General features: G+C 42.2%; 1 protein-coding gene across 11 annotated transcripts in view; it reads right to left on the bottom strand.

The window, feature by feature from the left end:
- The window catches only part of mef2cb (myocyte enhancer factor 2cb), a 73,611-nt gene that overhangs the window by 53,483 nt on the left and 8,206 nt on the right, over positions 1-11,922 (bottom strand). For 10 of the 11 annotated variants that reach the window (XM_032517156.1, XM_032517157.1, XM_032517161.1 and 7 more), the window contains one exon: positions 11,635-11,766. The gene's annotated coding sequence lies outside the window, so the exon portion shown is untranslated. Of the gene's footprint in view, positions 1-9,375; positions 9,899-11,634; positions 11,767-11,922 lie in introns of those variants that run through there. The other variant, XM_032517153.1, reaches the window with a different exon arrangement.

Genomic DNA, 11,922 nt, shown 5'->3' with positions numbered 1-11,922 from the left:
ACTCAAATCCCTCTGCTGCGAGCACAGCTGCACCGTTCACATAACCTCGCCTGCCCCCTCCTACTCACCCCCCACCCCCCACCCCCCAAACTAATGATAGCAGAGCACGTCCCCTCCACAAGGCAACAGCTTTTTCCACTTCATGTGCATACACACAAACTTGGCGCGCATGCACACAAGATCATCGGACACGCGCAGACTAGCGGGCACAACATATCCCTTTTCTTTCTCTTGGTTCCTTCCCTTCATTTTTTCTCATATCATTCAATTTCTTCCCCTTCTCTTCACCCTGAGAAAAATCCCCTGGCCCTATGACCCAAGGAAGGCCTGAGAACGTCACCCCCCCCTCCACCCCTTCAACTCCAAACTCTCTGTTTTTCTCCCTCTATACAACCCTGCACAGCAAGTGACCTGCATCACAGCTGTGTGTGGGAATTTGCATGGGTGGGTGTGTTTGTGAGAGGGTTGAGTGTGTGAATGTATGTATTTGCACATACCTGCCCATGTCAATGTTCACACCGCTTATGTGCCATGTACATTGCTGTGTTACTGCATGTGTTATTCTTGATGTGCGTATTTCTGGTGTCTGTGTGTGTGTGCGTGCGTGTGTGTAAGCAGCGGATGAGGGAGGTGAGGGCAGCTCTGGTCTTCTGCTGCACCTACTGTGCATTATCCCAAATAAACAACTCATTACACGTGTACTTAACCAAGGGGGAGCTGGCGAGCAGTGGAAGCTAATCCCCGTTATCGTTTCCTAGCGTTTCTCTTCCGATTAGGGTACAGGAAAGAGGAGCACAAGAAGGTAGGCTGATCAGTACAGGAGGCGGAAGAGTGAGGAGGAGGCGAGAGGGAGAGAGAAGAAAGAAAAGCATTTGAGTCAACTTCCCACAAGTGCCTTTCTTACTTATAGTATCCCTTCTCACTATATCTTTCTCTCTCCTACTCCCGCCACCCTCTTGCCTTCTCTCCGTTCTTTTCCCTGTGGATTTTGCACTGCTCTTCCTTGTTTTCGACCATCTCTCAGAACTGGGTCATAGACAGACTCTGCGGCAGCATTTTGAAGAACATGGGAAGGAAAAAAAGCGTGTTCTTTCTATGAGAACAATCCAAGGCTTCTTTAACGAGTAGCCCGCTTATCAAATTAAGCTGTCAAAAGCACATTAATAACAGGCAGCACAATTCCCTTCACAGTGAAAGAGGGGAAAAAAGCACGTTAAAAAAAAAGGAATAATTTATCTTTCGCCATGTAAAGAGACAGTCCACCAAGGGCAGTAAAGCTTTTCAAAAATTTCTCAATCTCTCTTGCTGTCTCTTATCTCTTTTTTCTGTCCCATTCTTAATATGATTATTGGGCCCTTTGTTATTAGGGGCCAAGATGTAGAGTGCCACTCTATTAGAGGGTGAACAATATTGTAGGCTAGGATGCAACAGGGATAATGCTCACGTTTAATGGAATTACAGGCTTAACATGTCCACTTTCTAGACAGACTCCACATGTGCTGGATGACAGTTAAACAGATGAAAGAGCGTCTCTGGGTGATAATGTAGAGTCAAGACCAAATAATTAGATGGTTCAAAGAAGGAATATGATGCCCAGTAAAGGATGAGAAGAATAAACAACAGGACTGTTATCCGCCCACATAATTGAGACATTAGTTTAATATCAGTTTGACCCTTGATGATCTGAACCTTTTCAAAAATAAATGCGATGGTATAAAATAAACAGACTATTATCAGTCAATTCTAGCCTTAAACATCATTGTCAGTAAAGCAATAGTTTATCCACATTTATTTTTTTTATTGAGCGCTCCATCATTCCTAAACACTGATTATATCCTCAAAAATGTGGAGCCGGATCATTCCGTCAGAAAGTGAGAGCAGATTGGGAGGGCAACAGTGTACATTGACGCAAAGAGTGAAAGCTAACACTTTCAGTGCTGTTAACATGGCATATGCCTGAGAGACGCAGAAAGGAAATTAACAAGCTTTGGCATACAGATGGCAGAGAAAACCACCCTATGACCTTAGTCTCGTACAGGGTGTAAAAAAACCACAATTCTCATTTTGAAGACATTCTATTGTGTTGCCATCTTGACGCTCCCCTTACAGACTGATACTGTATTAAGTATTTAAGAAGAGAAATTAACTTGCATTTTTTTAAATCTACACTTTACCATATCCAACAGTGTCAGCTAGGCGGCTCATGCTGAACTGCAAGCCCTTTTGTGTTTTTCTCCAGAGACTGACACCCTCAATTTGAGTCCCTTCCTGTTTGCTGGGCCCCGAGGGGGCTGTTCTGCTGTAGTCCGGAGTGGGCCGGCGGTGGATAGATGTGACGTGGAGGCACTGGGACTCTGCTGGAGGGAGGCTGGAGCTACGACAGGTATCCCCCTGCACTTCCTCAGCTATTTATAAAACCATGAGTCCAGCACAGGGCCAAAAATAAGACGGAGGGCCATTTTTATCCCAAATAATGAAGGCGCCTGGCTCCTTTACTCACACACTTAAATGGTCACACACAAACACACGCATAGGGAAAAATATCCAACAACACTGTACAAGAATTAACAACAGATACTAATAAAGTGAAAAACTCCTCACTAGACAATGAAACCATCTCTGTCCTCCTGTGCTCAAATGTGAACACATACACACACACACACACACACACACACACACCAGACAAAAGTCAATATCAAGGCTGAGCTATTTCTGTAGAGAGCACTATTTAGGAAGTGTGGGCCGGGTGCCAGTATTCTCCTCAGTATCGTCTGGGCGTCATTGCACTGCTGCTGTTATACAAACTCACCTCTTTCCTCTCTCACCCGCTCCTCAACCTTTCCACCCAACCCCTTGCTCCATTGTCAGTGCTCTCTCTCTCTCTCCCCTTCTGTGTGTGTTTCACTTATACACACAAGGTTATTTGTTTTTCCACTGGGTCGAACCACAGTGCCAGGTGAAAGCATCTATTGGCAGGATAAAGAGAGTGGCTGGTGTGAGATCACAAGGCCCCACTCTGCCCAGCAAACCTTGAAGTGAAGCACTGGGCTGGAGTTTCAAACAAAGTGCCCCCTCATTCATTATACATGCAACTGCACTGAAAATCTCCTTCCGCAACACCATCTCATCTCTCTCTCTCTCTCTTTCTTTCTCTCTCTCACTGCCTTTCTTTTTTCCTCTATCTTCCTCTCTCTCTCCTCATATCGTCCCTCTCGTTTTTTTCAGACAGAGCATCCATAAAGTATGAATAAAATTAATGACATCACGAGCTGCACTTTGGAAGAGCCACTGTAGGAAAAAGCCATACATCACGGGGCAGAAGGAGCCGGGACGCAGAAAAAAAAGTAGAAAAAAGAATTGACAGAGAAAGAGAAAAGGGCTCTGTGTGTGTGTGTGTGGGGGGGGGGGGGGGGGGGGGGGGGGGGGGCATTGCTCCACCCTCAGGGGCACTTTATATTGCTGTATGTTGTTGTGTGTTATTAACTTTCATTTTAGATGAACTTTAGCTGAAGGTTTGAGCACAATTCATTTTTATCTTTCTTTTTCAAATTTCTACATGTAGCAGCATCACCGCTTTTCTTTTTCTTCATTTCTCTGCCCTGCTTTCTCCTGACTTTTTTTGGTCAGTAGAGTAATTGAAGTGTTCGGAACAGTCCTGTGCTGTGCATTCTTGTACAGGCTGGCCTTTGGTGTGGGAATGGCACAGATGACAGTGGAAAGTAACACTGGTGTGGACTTTGGCAGGACAGCGCCTGGTTAAGCTGCGTGCTTTGTAGAGGAGAGAGAGCACCGAGCGTGGATTCTTTTATAGCTGTTTCTCGACTTAGATGGTGTTAACAGCATTTTCAACAGCACGGTCCCCTTGGAGTTGAACCTCCTGATGCTACAGACTTTGCCCAAATATCTGTGACTCTAAAATGAAAAAAAGCATTGCATTTAGGACTGTAATATTCTTTCTTAGCGTAGAAAAAGGAGATAGATTTATCAATCGCGCTGCCTATTAGTGTCAATTTAGTTTGATTGTTTCATTACAAGAGTGACATCAAACAACAGCCTGACTCGGTAAAATTTGACTCTTTCTTCCTCTGAATCTAGTGTGAACACAAAATACGCTAAAAATACGCAACAGCAATGTGAAGCTCTGCAGCAGCTTGGATGGGGAACAGCGTCAGTGGCAGCAGTGGCGGCAGCGGCAGAGATTGTGGCAGCCGAGTGAGCAGGGGGTTTCAGATGGATGTGAGCTTGTGTGAGACCAAGGCACAGAGCTACCTCTGTGCGTCTCACTAGACTATGTTGCAGAATGACTCGGCTATGTTGCAATTCTGACAAAGATAAATTACAGCCACTGGAAAACATTTCTAGATATTTTTTTTCTCACTCTCTCCCCCCTTCACCACACCTCTTTTTCCCCCTTTTTTTTGGCATTGGGTGTAGTCCAAATGCCACACTAAAGGGAGATGGTGAAGGGGTCTCTCTCTGAAAATATATTAGGGGGTAAGAAGTTGCCCCTCACCGTTCACAGGTCAGGTACTGTGTTTCATGATGGAACATGGTTTCTGTCGCCAGATGTATGCACATGGACAGCAAACACTTCTCCCTCAAACTAACACCTAAAACTCACTAAAAAGATTTACCACGTGTTTCGAGCAGGTATTACAGATATACGCTTTATGTGGTATTACAGACTAGGCTGCCTGGGTTCTGTCTGTTACACTGATACTGAATAAAGATTAAAAATCACACAGGAAGGCAACTAAAGTAAGTGCCCGGGAGGGAAGGTAATGAACTCATTTATAAACAAGTTCATTTAACTCACATTTTCAGATTTAAGGCTTGAGGCTGAGAGATTCTGCCTGATCTGAACCATCCAATGTTTAGACAAAGAAATCCAACCTCTGGTCTACTCTAAATGTTTCTCTCTGTCTTATCATTCAAAGTCCTCTGCTCCCTCCACTCCTTCTGCCTTCACTGCCTCCCAGGACTCTCTCCCTGTCCAAATATTTCAAGGAGCAGGGATCAAGTATGGTGAGGTTTTTCGGGTGTCTCTTTAGGTGGGCTACAGCTGACGATATGATTGTGTGGTCAGCACTACTAAGAAAAGACCACCCAGCAGGCAGCTGCTGCCATAATGACCAACAGGCCGTGCAGGAAACAGGAAACAGGAAGAAGAAGGCAGGACATCCTGTTCATCTAGATCAGCGTGTTTGGCATGACATCACGAAAGCATCATTCTTTAATAAAGGATACCTGATCAGAGGCCGAATATTCTGTCGCTCTGCTCAATAAGGAGGCTCTTAAGCTCAAATAGCCTGCATTTCTATCTGTTTTCTCTCTCTGTGTGTCTTTCGCTGTCTGTCTGTGCATCTGTCTTCTCAGTTTGCCTTTTCAGCCCTCACACTGACACTGTTTTCCAGACTGCTCCATCATCCCAGACATCAAACTCTACCCTCTTCAGTGTGAGAATAAAGGAGAAAAAGAAATACACGCATTTTCATTTGAATATACACCAGCGACAACCTCACAAAACTCAGACAAAAAAACAAAAAAGCACAAACATTTCAACGCGCAAACAGACCCAGACAGACACACACACACACACACACACACCTCCCAGACACACAGCACATACTGACAGACAAACACACAAAGAAACAGCAAACACAAAGCACAGCACAGCCAGAAGTCTCCTTTTTGCAGAAATATTCTAAAGTGTATTTTACAATACAATTAAACATCAAAGGCTGATATATTCCTCTGTGATCTTTAACACCCCAGTGAACAAACCCCATACACCCCCATCCACTTACAGCATACAGAGAAAGTTGCTGAACGTCACCACTAATTACTAGATAGAGACAGAAGACTTAGCATCATTATGCAAAATCCAGGACATATTCAAATATATGCATTCAATCCACCATGAACCATTCAAGGACTGTGTTATTTACTTTGGATTATTATTATTTTTAAGTTTTGTGAGTAATTGCAGCTCTTATGAAGATATACCAACAGTGCTTGTAAGGCAAAGAAACATTTGGGTAAACATTTCTAACATGCACAACAGTTAGGACAAAGAAAGGGAGATCTGTTGAAAATGAGTAAATAAACACATGGTAAGGTTGAGCCCTACACTTTTCATTACTGCTATAAAAATGTAAGAAAACCAATGAGAGACTTTTCCTCCTGTGTAGCAAAAGAGGGAACACCTGCCTTGTACAACAAACAAGAATACAACAAGCTCTTGAGTTATTATAAAACTTAAGTATTGTCATCTGCTTATAGGCAAGAAAAAAGGTGATTAAATACTTTTTCAAAAGTCATAAATTGAATAAAAAGAGAGGTTATCTTTATTCTATCACATCTAAATTTTAGCTGTTCTCTGTAACATTTATTTGGAAGGACGTAAACCAAAGTATGATGCATTATTTACAGGATATACAGGGATGTCTCTTGACAGTTTAAGATATGATATGTTCTTTATATATGAAGTAAATATCATTCTCTACAATTGACTCTTATATTACCTTCTTATTTGAGCCCAAGGGGTATATAGTCCAATTACAGTCCTTCAATATCTACCTGCAGATCTTGCCAACCTGCAATCTGCAAATGAGGGTTTTACTGACGTTTAACTGAGCAAACTCTCCAAACCCCTTCCAAAATATTTGAAGCCATTAGTGAAGAAAAAAAAAACATTAAAGCATAGCAAAAGGGGCCATTAAATTATTTGCTTAAACATAAATGCTTCTGATGTTTTCATTAAGAATGTTTTCATAGAAGGAGGGAATCTTGTGTGTGCCTTCTGTACAGTATTAAATGTGTACTTTACTCCTTAAAAAAAAAAGAATTGGTGCAGGCTTGATGGCACTGATTTTACATAACTTATTAATGGGTATTATATTAGACATTTATGATTAAAGATATAAGCATCAGCCCATCCTGTGCTGACTTTGTCTGAGCACTTTTTAAACACATAGCAAAACCCTGACCAAGGCGCACACAGTGACCCTTCCCTTCACTTAACTAAAGCTCTACTGAGCCCCTGGTGTACAGCAAAGTGCTCTGACAATCGGCTCAATGCTCTAGCCAATCACAGGGACACGTGGCCTCCTAATCCCGCTCTGTGTGAAGGGGTAAGAGTTTGTTGTCAATGTTGGTTTTGTGAATCAGCGCCCAAAATCCCAAATGATTTGTCAAGAGGGAGAGGTCTTAAGAGAATAAGAGAAATGAAAGCAGCGCAGGCCATATAGTGTGGGTGTCACTGTGTGTGTGTGTGTGTGTGTGTGTGTGTGTGTGTGTGTGTGTGTGTGTGTGTGAGTGAGTGTGTGTATGTGTGTGTGAGAGTGTGTGTGTGTGTGTGTACCAGTAAGAGAAAGAGAGAAAGGAGGCAGACCATGCTTTTGCCAAGGCATTTGTGAGTTTGCGTGCAACTGCATATGTGTGTGTGTGTGTGTGTGTGTGTGTGTGTGTGTGTGTGTGTGTCTGTTTGTGTACAGGGTCTCTGAGATTACAGAGCTTGGCTGACATAGTCCTCTGTGTGTAATCATGGGTCCACATGCGAGCGCTCACCTTCCTCTGAGCGGATTAACCTAACGCTAAATCCCAAGAGAGCAACAGGCCAGACAGGCCACACAGAACAACTTCATTGACGATCGGCAGAAGAGGGAAGGTCATGTGTAAAATCTTTTTAAAGACTAATACACTTTTATATATTTTTTTCAGGAGTTAACAATTTACATCCCAACATAGATCAGCATACACGATTCCGTCTTCTGAAAATTTTAAAATGTACCTCAAATGTTGCAAATACTTTATATAGGTTGCATCCTTTTTCCAAATTGAACTAACTTTGAAATGCAATCAAGCAGTAAGTAAGTGAGTGTATGCAGTATGCTTTTAACAGAGTCACAAATTAGGTTGATATGGTGTAGACAGCAACACTTTATCACTCTAAAAATGTAACTTGCCTTCAAAATATCTTACTATTTGACAATTTCAAATGTATTAGCTCCTATGTATCTCAAAATGTGCTGTGAATATTATATCACTTTTATTCATTTTAGAGAAACTGCTATCTCTACATTAATCACATTATTTTAACTTTTTAAATTGTCTGTATTGATTTCATTAATAAAATTCCTGCATATGGGTATGGATATTAACGTGCATGTTTAAATTAATGAATGAGAGTTAAATGCACAAAGTCCGTTTCAAAATCTTTCTAAATTATAATGAAGGGTGTTGTAGTCATGTTAAATTTCATAACCATCAGTAGTTCATCTTCACATTTCATCAGTGGGCCTCGTAGCCACACTTTACTTACAAAACAAATAAATCCAATTGGATTTCTAAAGCTGCAACCTGTAAAAGTTGCCACAGGTTAATGATGGTGGATTATTAATGCTCTCACTGCAACAGGTTCAATTGAGCCAAAGGGAACTGAACTAAATTCACTGTATAAATATATAATTCTGGCTGAAATAAGTCTAAACAATATCAGTCACATTGTCCCGGAGAAGAAATTACAGTTTAGCCTGAACACGCCAAACACTGATTTACAGAACTGTTATCACTGTATCTCTGGTCTGCGTGAATTAACGTTTAAAGAAGTGTACCAAACTGTGTTCTTCTTTATTGTAGTTTGGAGATGAATCATGTTTACATCATTTAGTATTTCTATAACATATTTATGAAAGTTGCCTATGTACAGGTTATTCTGATTTAATGTGTAATAACAGGATAATTGTGATTATTAGTGCACCTCAGTGTAGTGCGTTCAAACCGCTGGTAAATAATTACTTATTCACAAAGAAAGGCCATCTTATGTGTAGTGAGCGTCCTTGTATTCTGCGTGAATTACTGAAATTTAAAAACTTCTGAACTTGCAAGTATTTTTACGTATTTTCCATTGTCTCTAAGTTTTTTTTAAGTTTCTTATCCTATTATTTTGTAAAATTGTACACAACAATAGCCTACATTTTAAACCAGCAATGTAACTTTTCCTGTCATCCCATAACGCAAAACAAGAAGAACATAGTGTCTTATGTTCTATTTAGGAGGTCAGCGTATTCAGTGGGGCAATGCGCCTGCATGTGGACATGAGAAAGGTTGACACAACGGTGACACTACCTAAAACACGAGACAGACATTGACTCTCCAAATAGACCATAATGCCAGCCTGTAATTATACGACATGGTTGTCGCCGGCATAAGTCGATCAGGGTCACAACAAATCAATAGACGCAGTTACTGTACTTTGTTGAGGAGGGAAGCGCGCATCTAAATAAACCCTCAACTTTCCCTCTGGAAGAGTAAAAATACAGATTCAGTGTGTCTGGTGGATGTTTTGCAAGTGAGTGTGTGCGTGGCACTTACTTTATATCGCATGAAATCTTGTCCGGGTGAAGTGAAAGATAGAACAAGCGGTCCGCCGGTTGTTTGGTCCGGCCGATTGACAGGAAGGTTGGAGCTGCTGCTTGACGGGGACGGACTTGGCCAAGACGCACTTAAAATCCAGGAGCGCAACTAAGCTGAGGACGTCGCCGGGAGGGGGAAAAAAGTAACATACAGTACGTGGTAGGAGACTCTATAATGTCAGAGACAACTACTCTCTCTCTCTCTCTCTCTCTCTCTCTCTCTCTCTCTCTCTCTCTCTCTCTCTCTCTCTCTCTTTCTCTCTCGCTCTCTGATCGGACAGTGTCGGCTCAGGAGGCGCCAAGGACGCTTCGCCTGGTCTGCGTGCGAGGTGCCGGTGAGCGGAGAGGGACCCGGTGGAGCGGCGATGTTGTAGGTGGTGCTGTTCGTCTATACTGCTGGTCTTTGGAGCGTGATGGTGATGTTGAGAGGCTTTTTCTGTTCCTCCCCACAATCCTGACCGAGTCTTTCCCCAAACCCTCTCCTCTCCCAGTGCGAGGAGAAATAATCGATTTTTTTCTCTTTTTTTGTGACTCCTGAAAGGGGGCGGGCTCACATTTCCCAACTCTACTTTAATGAAAGAGGCACGGCTCTTAATGCTTTATTATCGCGCCAGCCCCGATAGAGTGGACGCACAATTAACTGCTCAGAGAGGACCACTAGAGGAAGATGATGGGCAATGTGTGTTTAACTAATGAACCAACGGAGAGCACGTTAAGCATCTTTAGCCGACATTAGACAGCTAAATCCAGCGGCCAAAGTTTATGTTTTTGTTGTGTCCTGTGCATGCCACATCAAAAAAGACAGAAAAGGCAAATCGGTCCACTCAGTATGACTTTTATTTTAAGCAAAATTAGATTTTTGAATGTTCAGTAACCGCCCAAATAATAATAATATTAAGTAATCAGTGCTCAAAAGAGTTCTTCCATGTCTGTGCAACATGAACGCTGCCTCCTATTTGAATCACTGCAAACTTTCCACCTCCTGCACGCTGCCGATCTTTCTCCAGAACCCAGCTATCTCCTTCAGATAAGCCCTGACACAGACAGTAAGCATGGGGGAATTACCAAGCCTTTATCCATCCAACCAAATGATTTCAAAACATCCACTCTATTAGTGTGAAGATAACAATTAGAACCGCAAGTTTGTCACTTCAGATAAGACACAGACAGCCAGTCTGTACAGAGATGTGTCCCAGATAGGCCTTGTAATACGGTGGTTCTATTATACTCACATTATATGGGTGCTGTATCAGTTTAAAGAATGGCTGTCTTGAATGGAGCCTGTTATACTCTAGTACACCATCAGGTCTCTCTCTTCAGTTTTCATTAATCCAGCTTCAGAAAATATAGATCATGGGTTTTGATTAACATGGTGTTTGAAGTCTGTTAACAATTGTTCCGATTGGTTAAAGACTGTCTTACATACAGTTGATCATCTTTACAATATCCACACTCAAAGCATAAAAGGACGATGTTGCCCCTTAAAATCCTCAGGTCTAGTTGAAAACAGCTTGAAACTTTTGTTGAGTTTTAAACATATCCTGACCTTTATCGTATTGGTGGTGAAGCATCATCCTTTTTTTTTTTTACTGAAAATGTTAGTCTAACCACACTTTATAAACTTTTTTGTTCCAAATGCAGACAGACAGCAAAGCATTTCCCTTATGAGCTTATAGCTTTGCAGTACATGCCTGTCACTACAGACTGTGTGAAGTGTAAGTGGACACCAAGCAGCATCCTAATCTTTCCCTTCCTTTGAAGTTCACCTGTGAAGCATGAGCCATGTATGCAGCCAGTCAGCCAGTCAGTCAGTCAGTCGGTCAGTGTAGGAAATGGCAGGACATGAAATCAGTTAATAAATAAATCAAGCAGGCTAATCTGCTTGACGGGCGGACATTACAGCCTGTAACTGAAGCCGCTGGTGTCTGATGACTCGGAATACCACCTTCACATCACCTGACCCTTTAATCTTTAATAGCGTTTCCTCTGGCCCCCAGACCTCCACAACAATCAATATGGTGCAGTCTGTTAAACAGTGGGTTCATAAATGCAACATGGCACATATCAATGGCATCGTATATCAGCATGTATGAAACATACAGATTTGACACCCTTAATAGACAATATCCTCCATTCAGACATCTTACGAGCTACTATTGCATTAAATATATGTCACTGACATGTGGACACCTATTGGTGCCTGGATGATCGTACATACCACGTTCAATGTTCCTTCGTCAGCCGTCTTGCGCGCCCTCAGTCTCGTAGCTTTCTCTGTGCAGCTTGTCAGTGATTCATCGGAGAAGTCCTTTCGGTGTTCACAATGCTTGAGGTTGCTTCTGGTTGGCACCTGGGAAGAGAAGTCACATAGGGAAGCGTAAGGAGAAGAAGAGAGAGTGAACCTGCAAGTGAAATGGTAATTGTTTGCATGCACCTTGCACATGGTAAGCAGGATTCATGTTAAGATCTTTGTGTGTGTGTGTGTGTGTGTGTGTGTGTGTGTGTG

Source organism: Etheostoma spectabile, chromosome 5 (assembly GCF_008692095.1).
Source record: "Etheostoma spectabile isolate EspeVRDwgs_2016 chromosome 5, UIUC_Espe_1.0, whole genome shotgun sequence".
NCBI classification, from domain to species: domain Eukaryota; kingdom Metazoa; phylum Chordata; class Actinopteri; order Perciformes; family Percidae; genus Etheostoma; species Etheostoma spectabile.
Note: the sequence above shows the minus strand (reverse complement) of the source record. Positions and strands in the feature narration are given on the sequence as shown.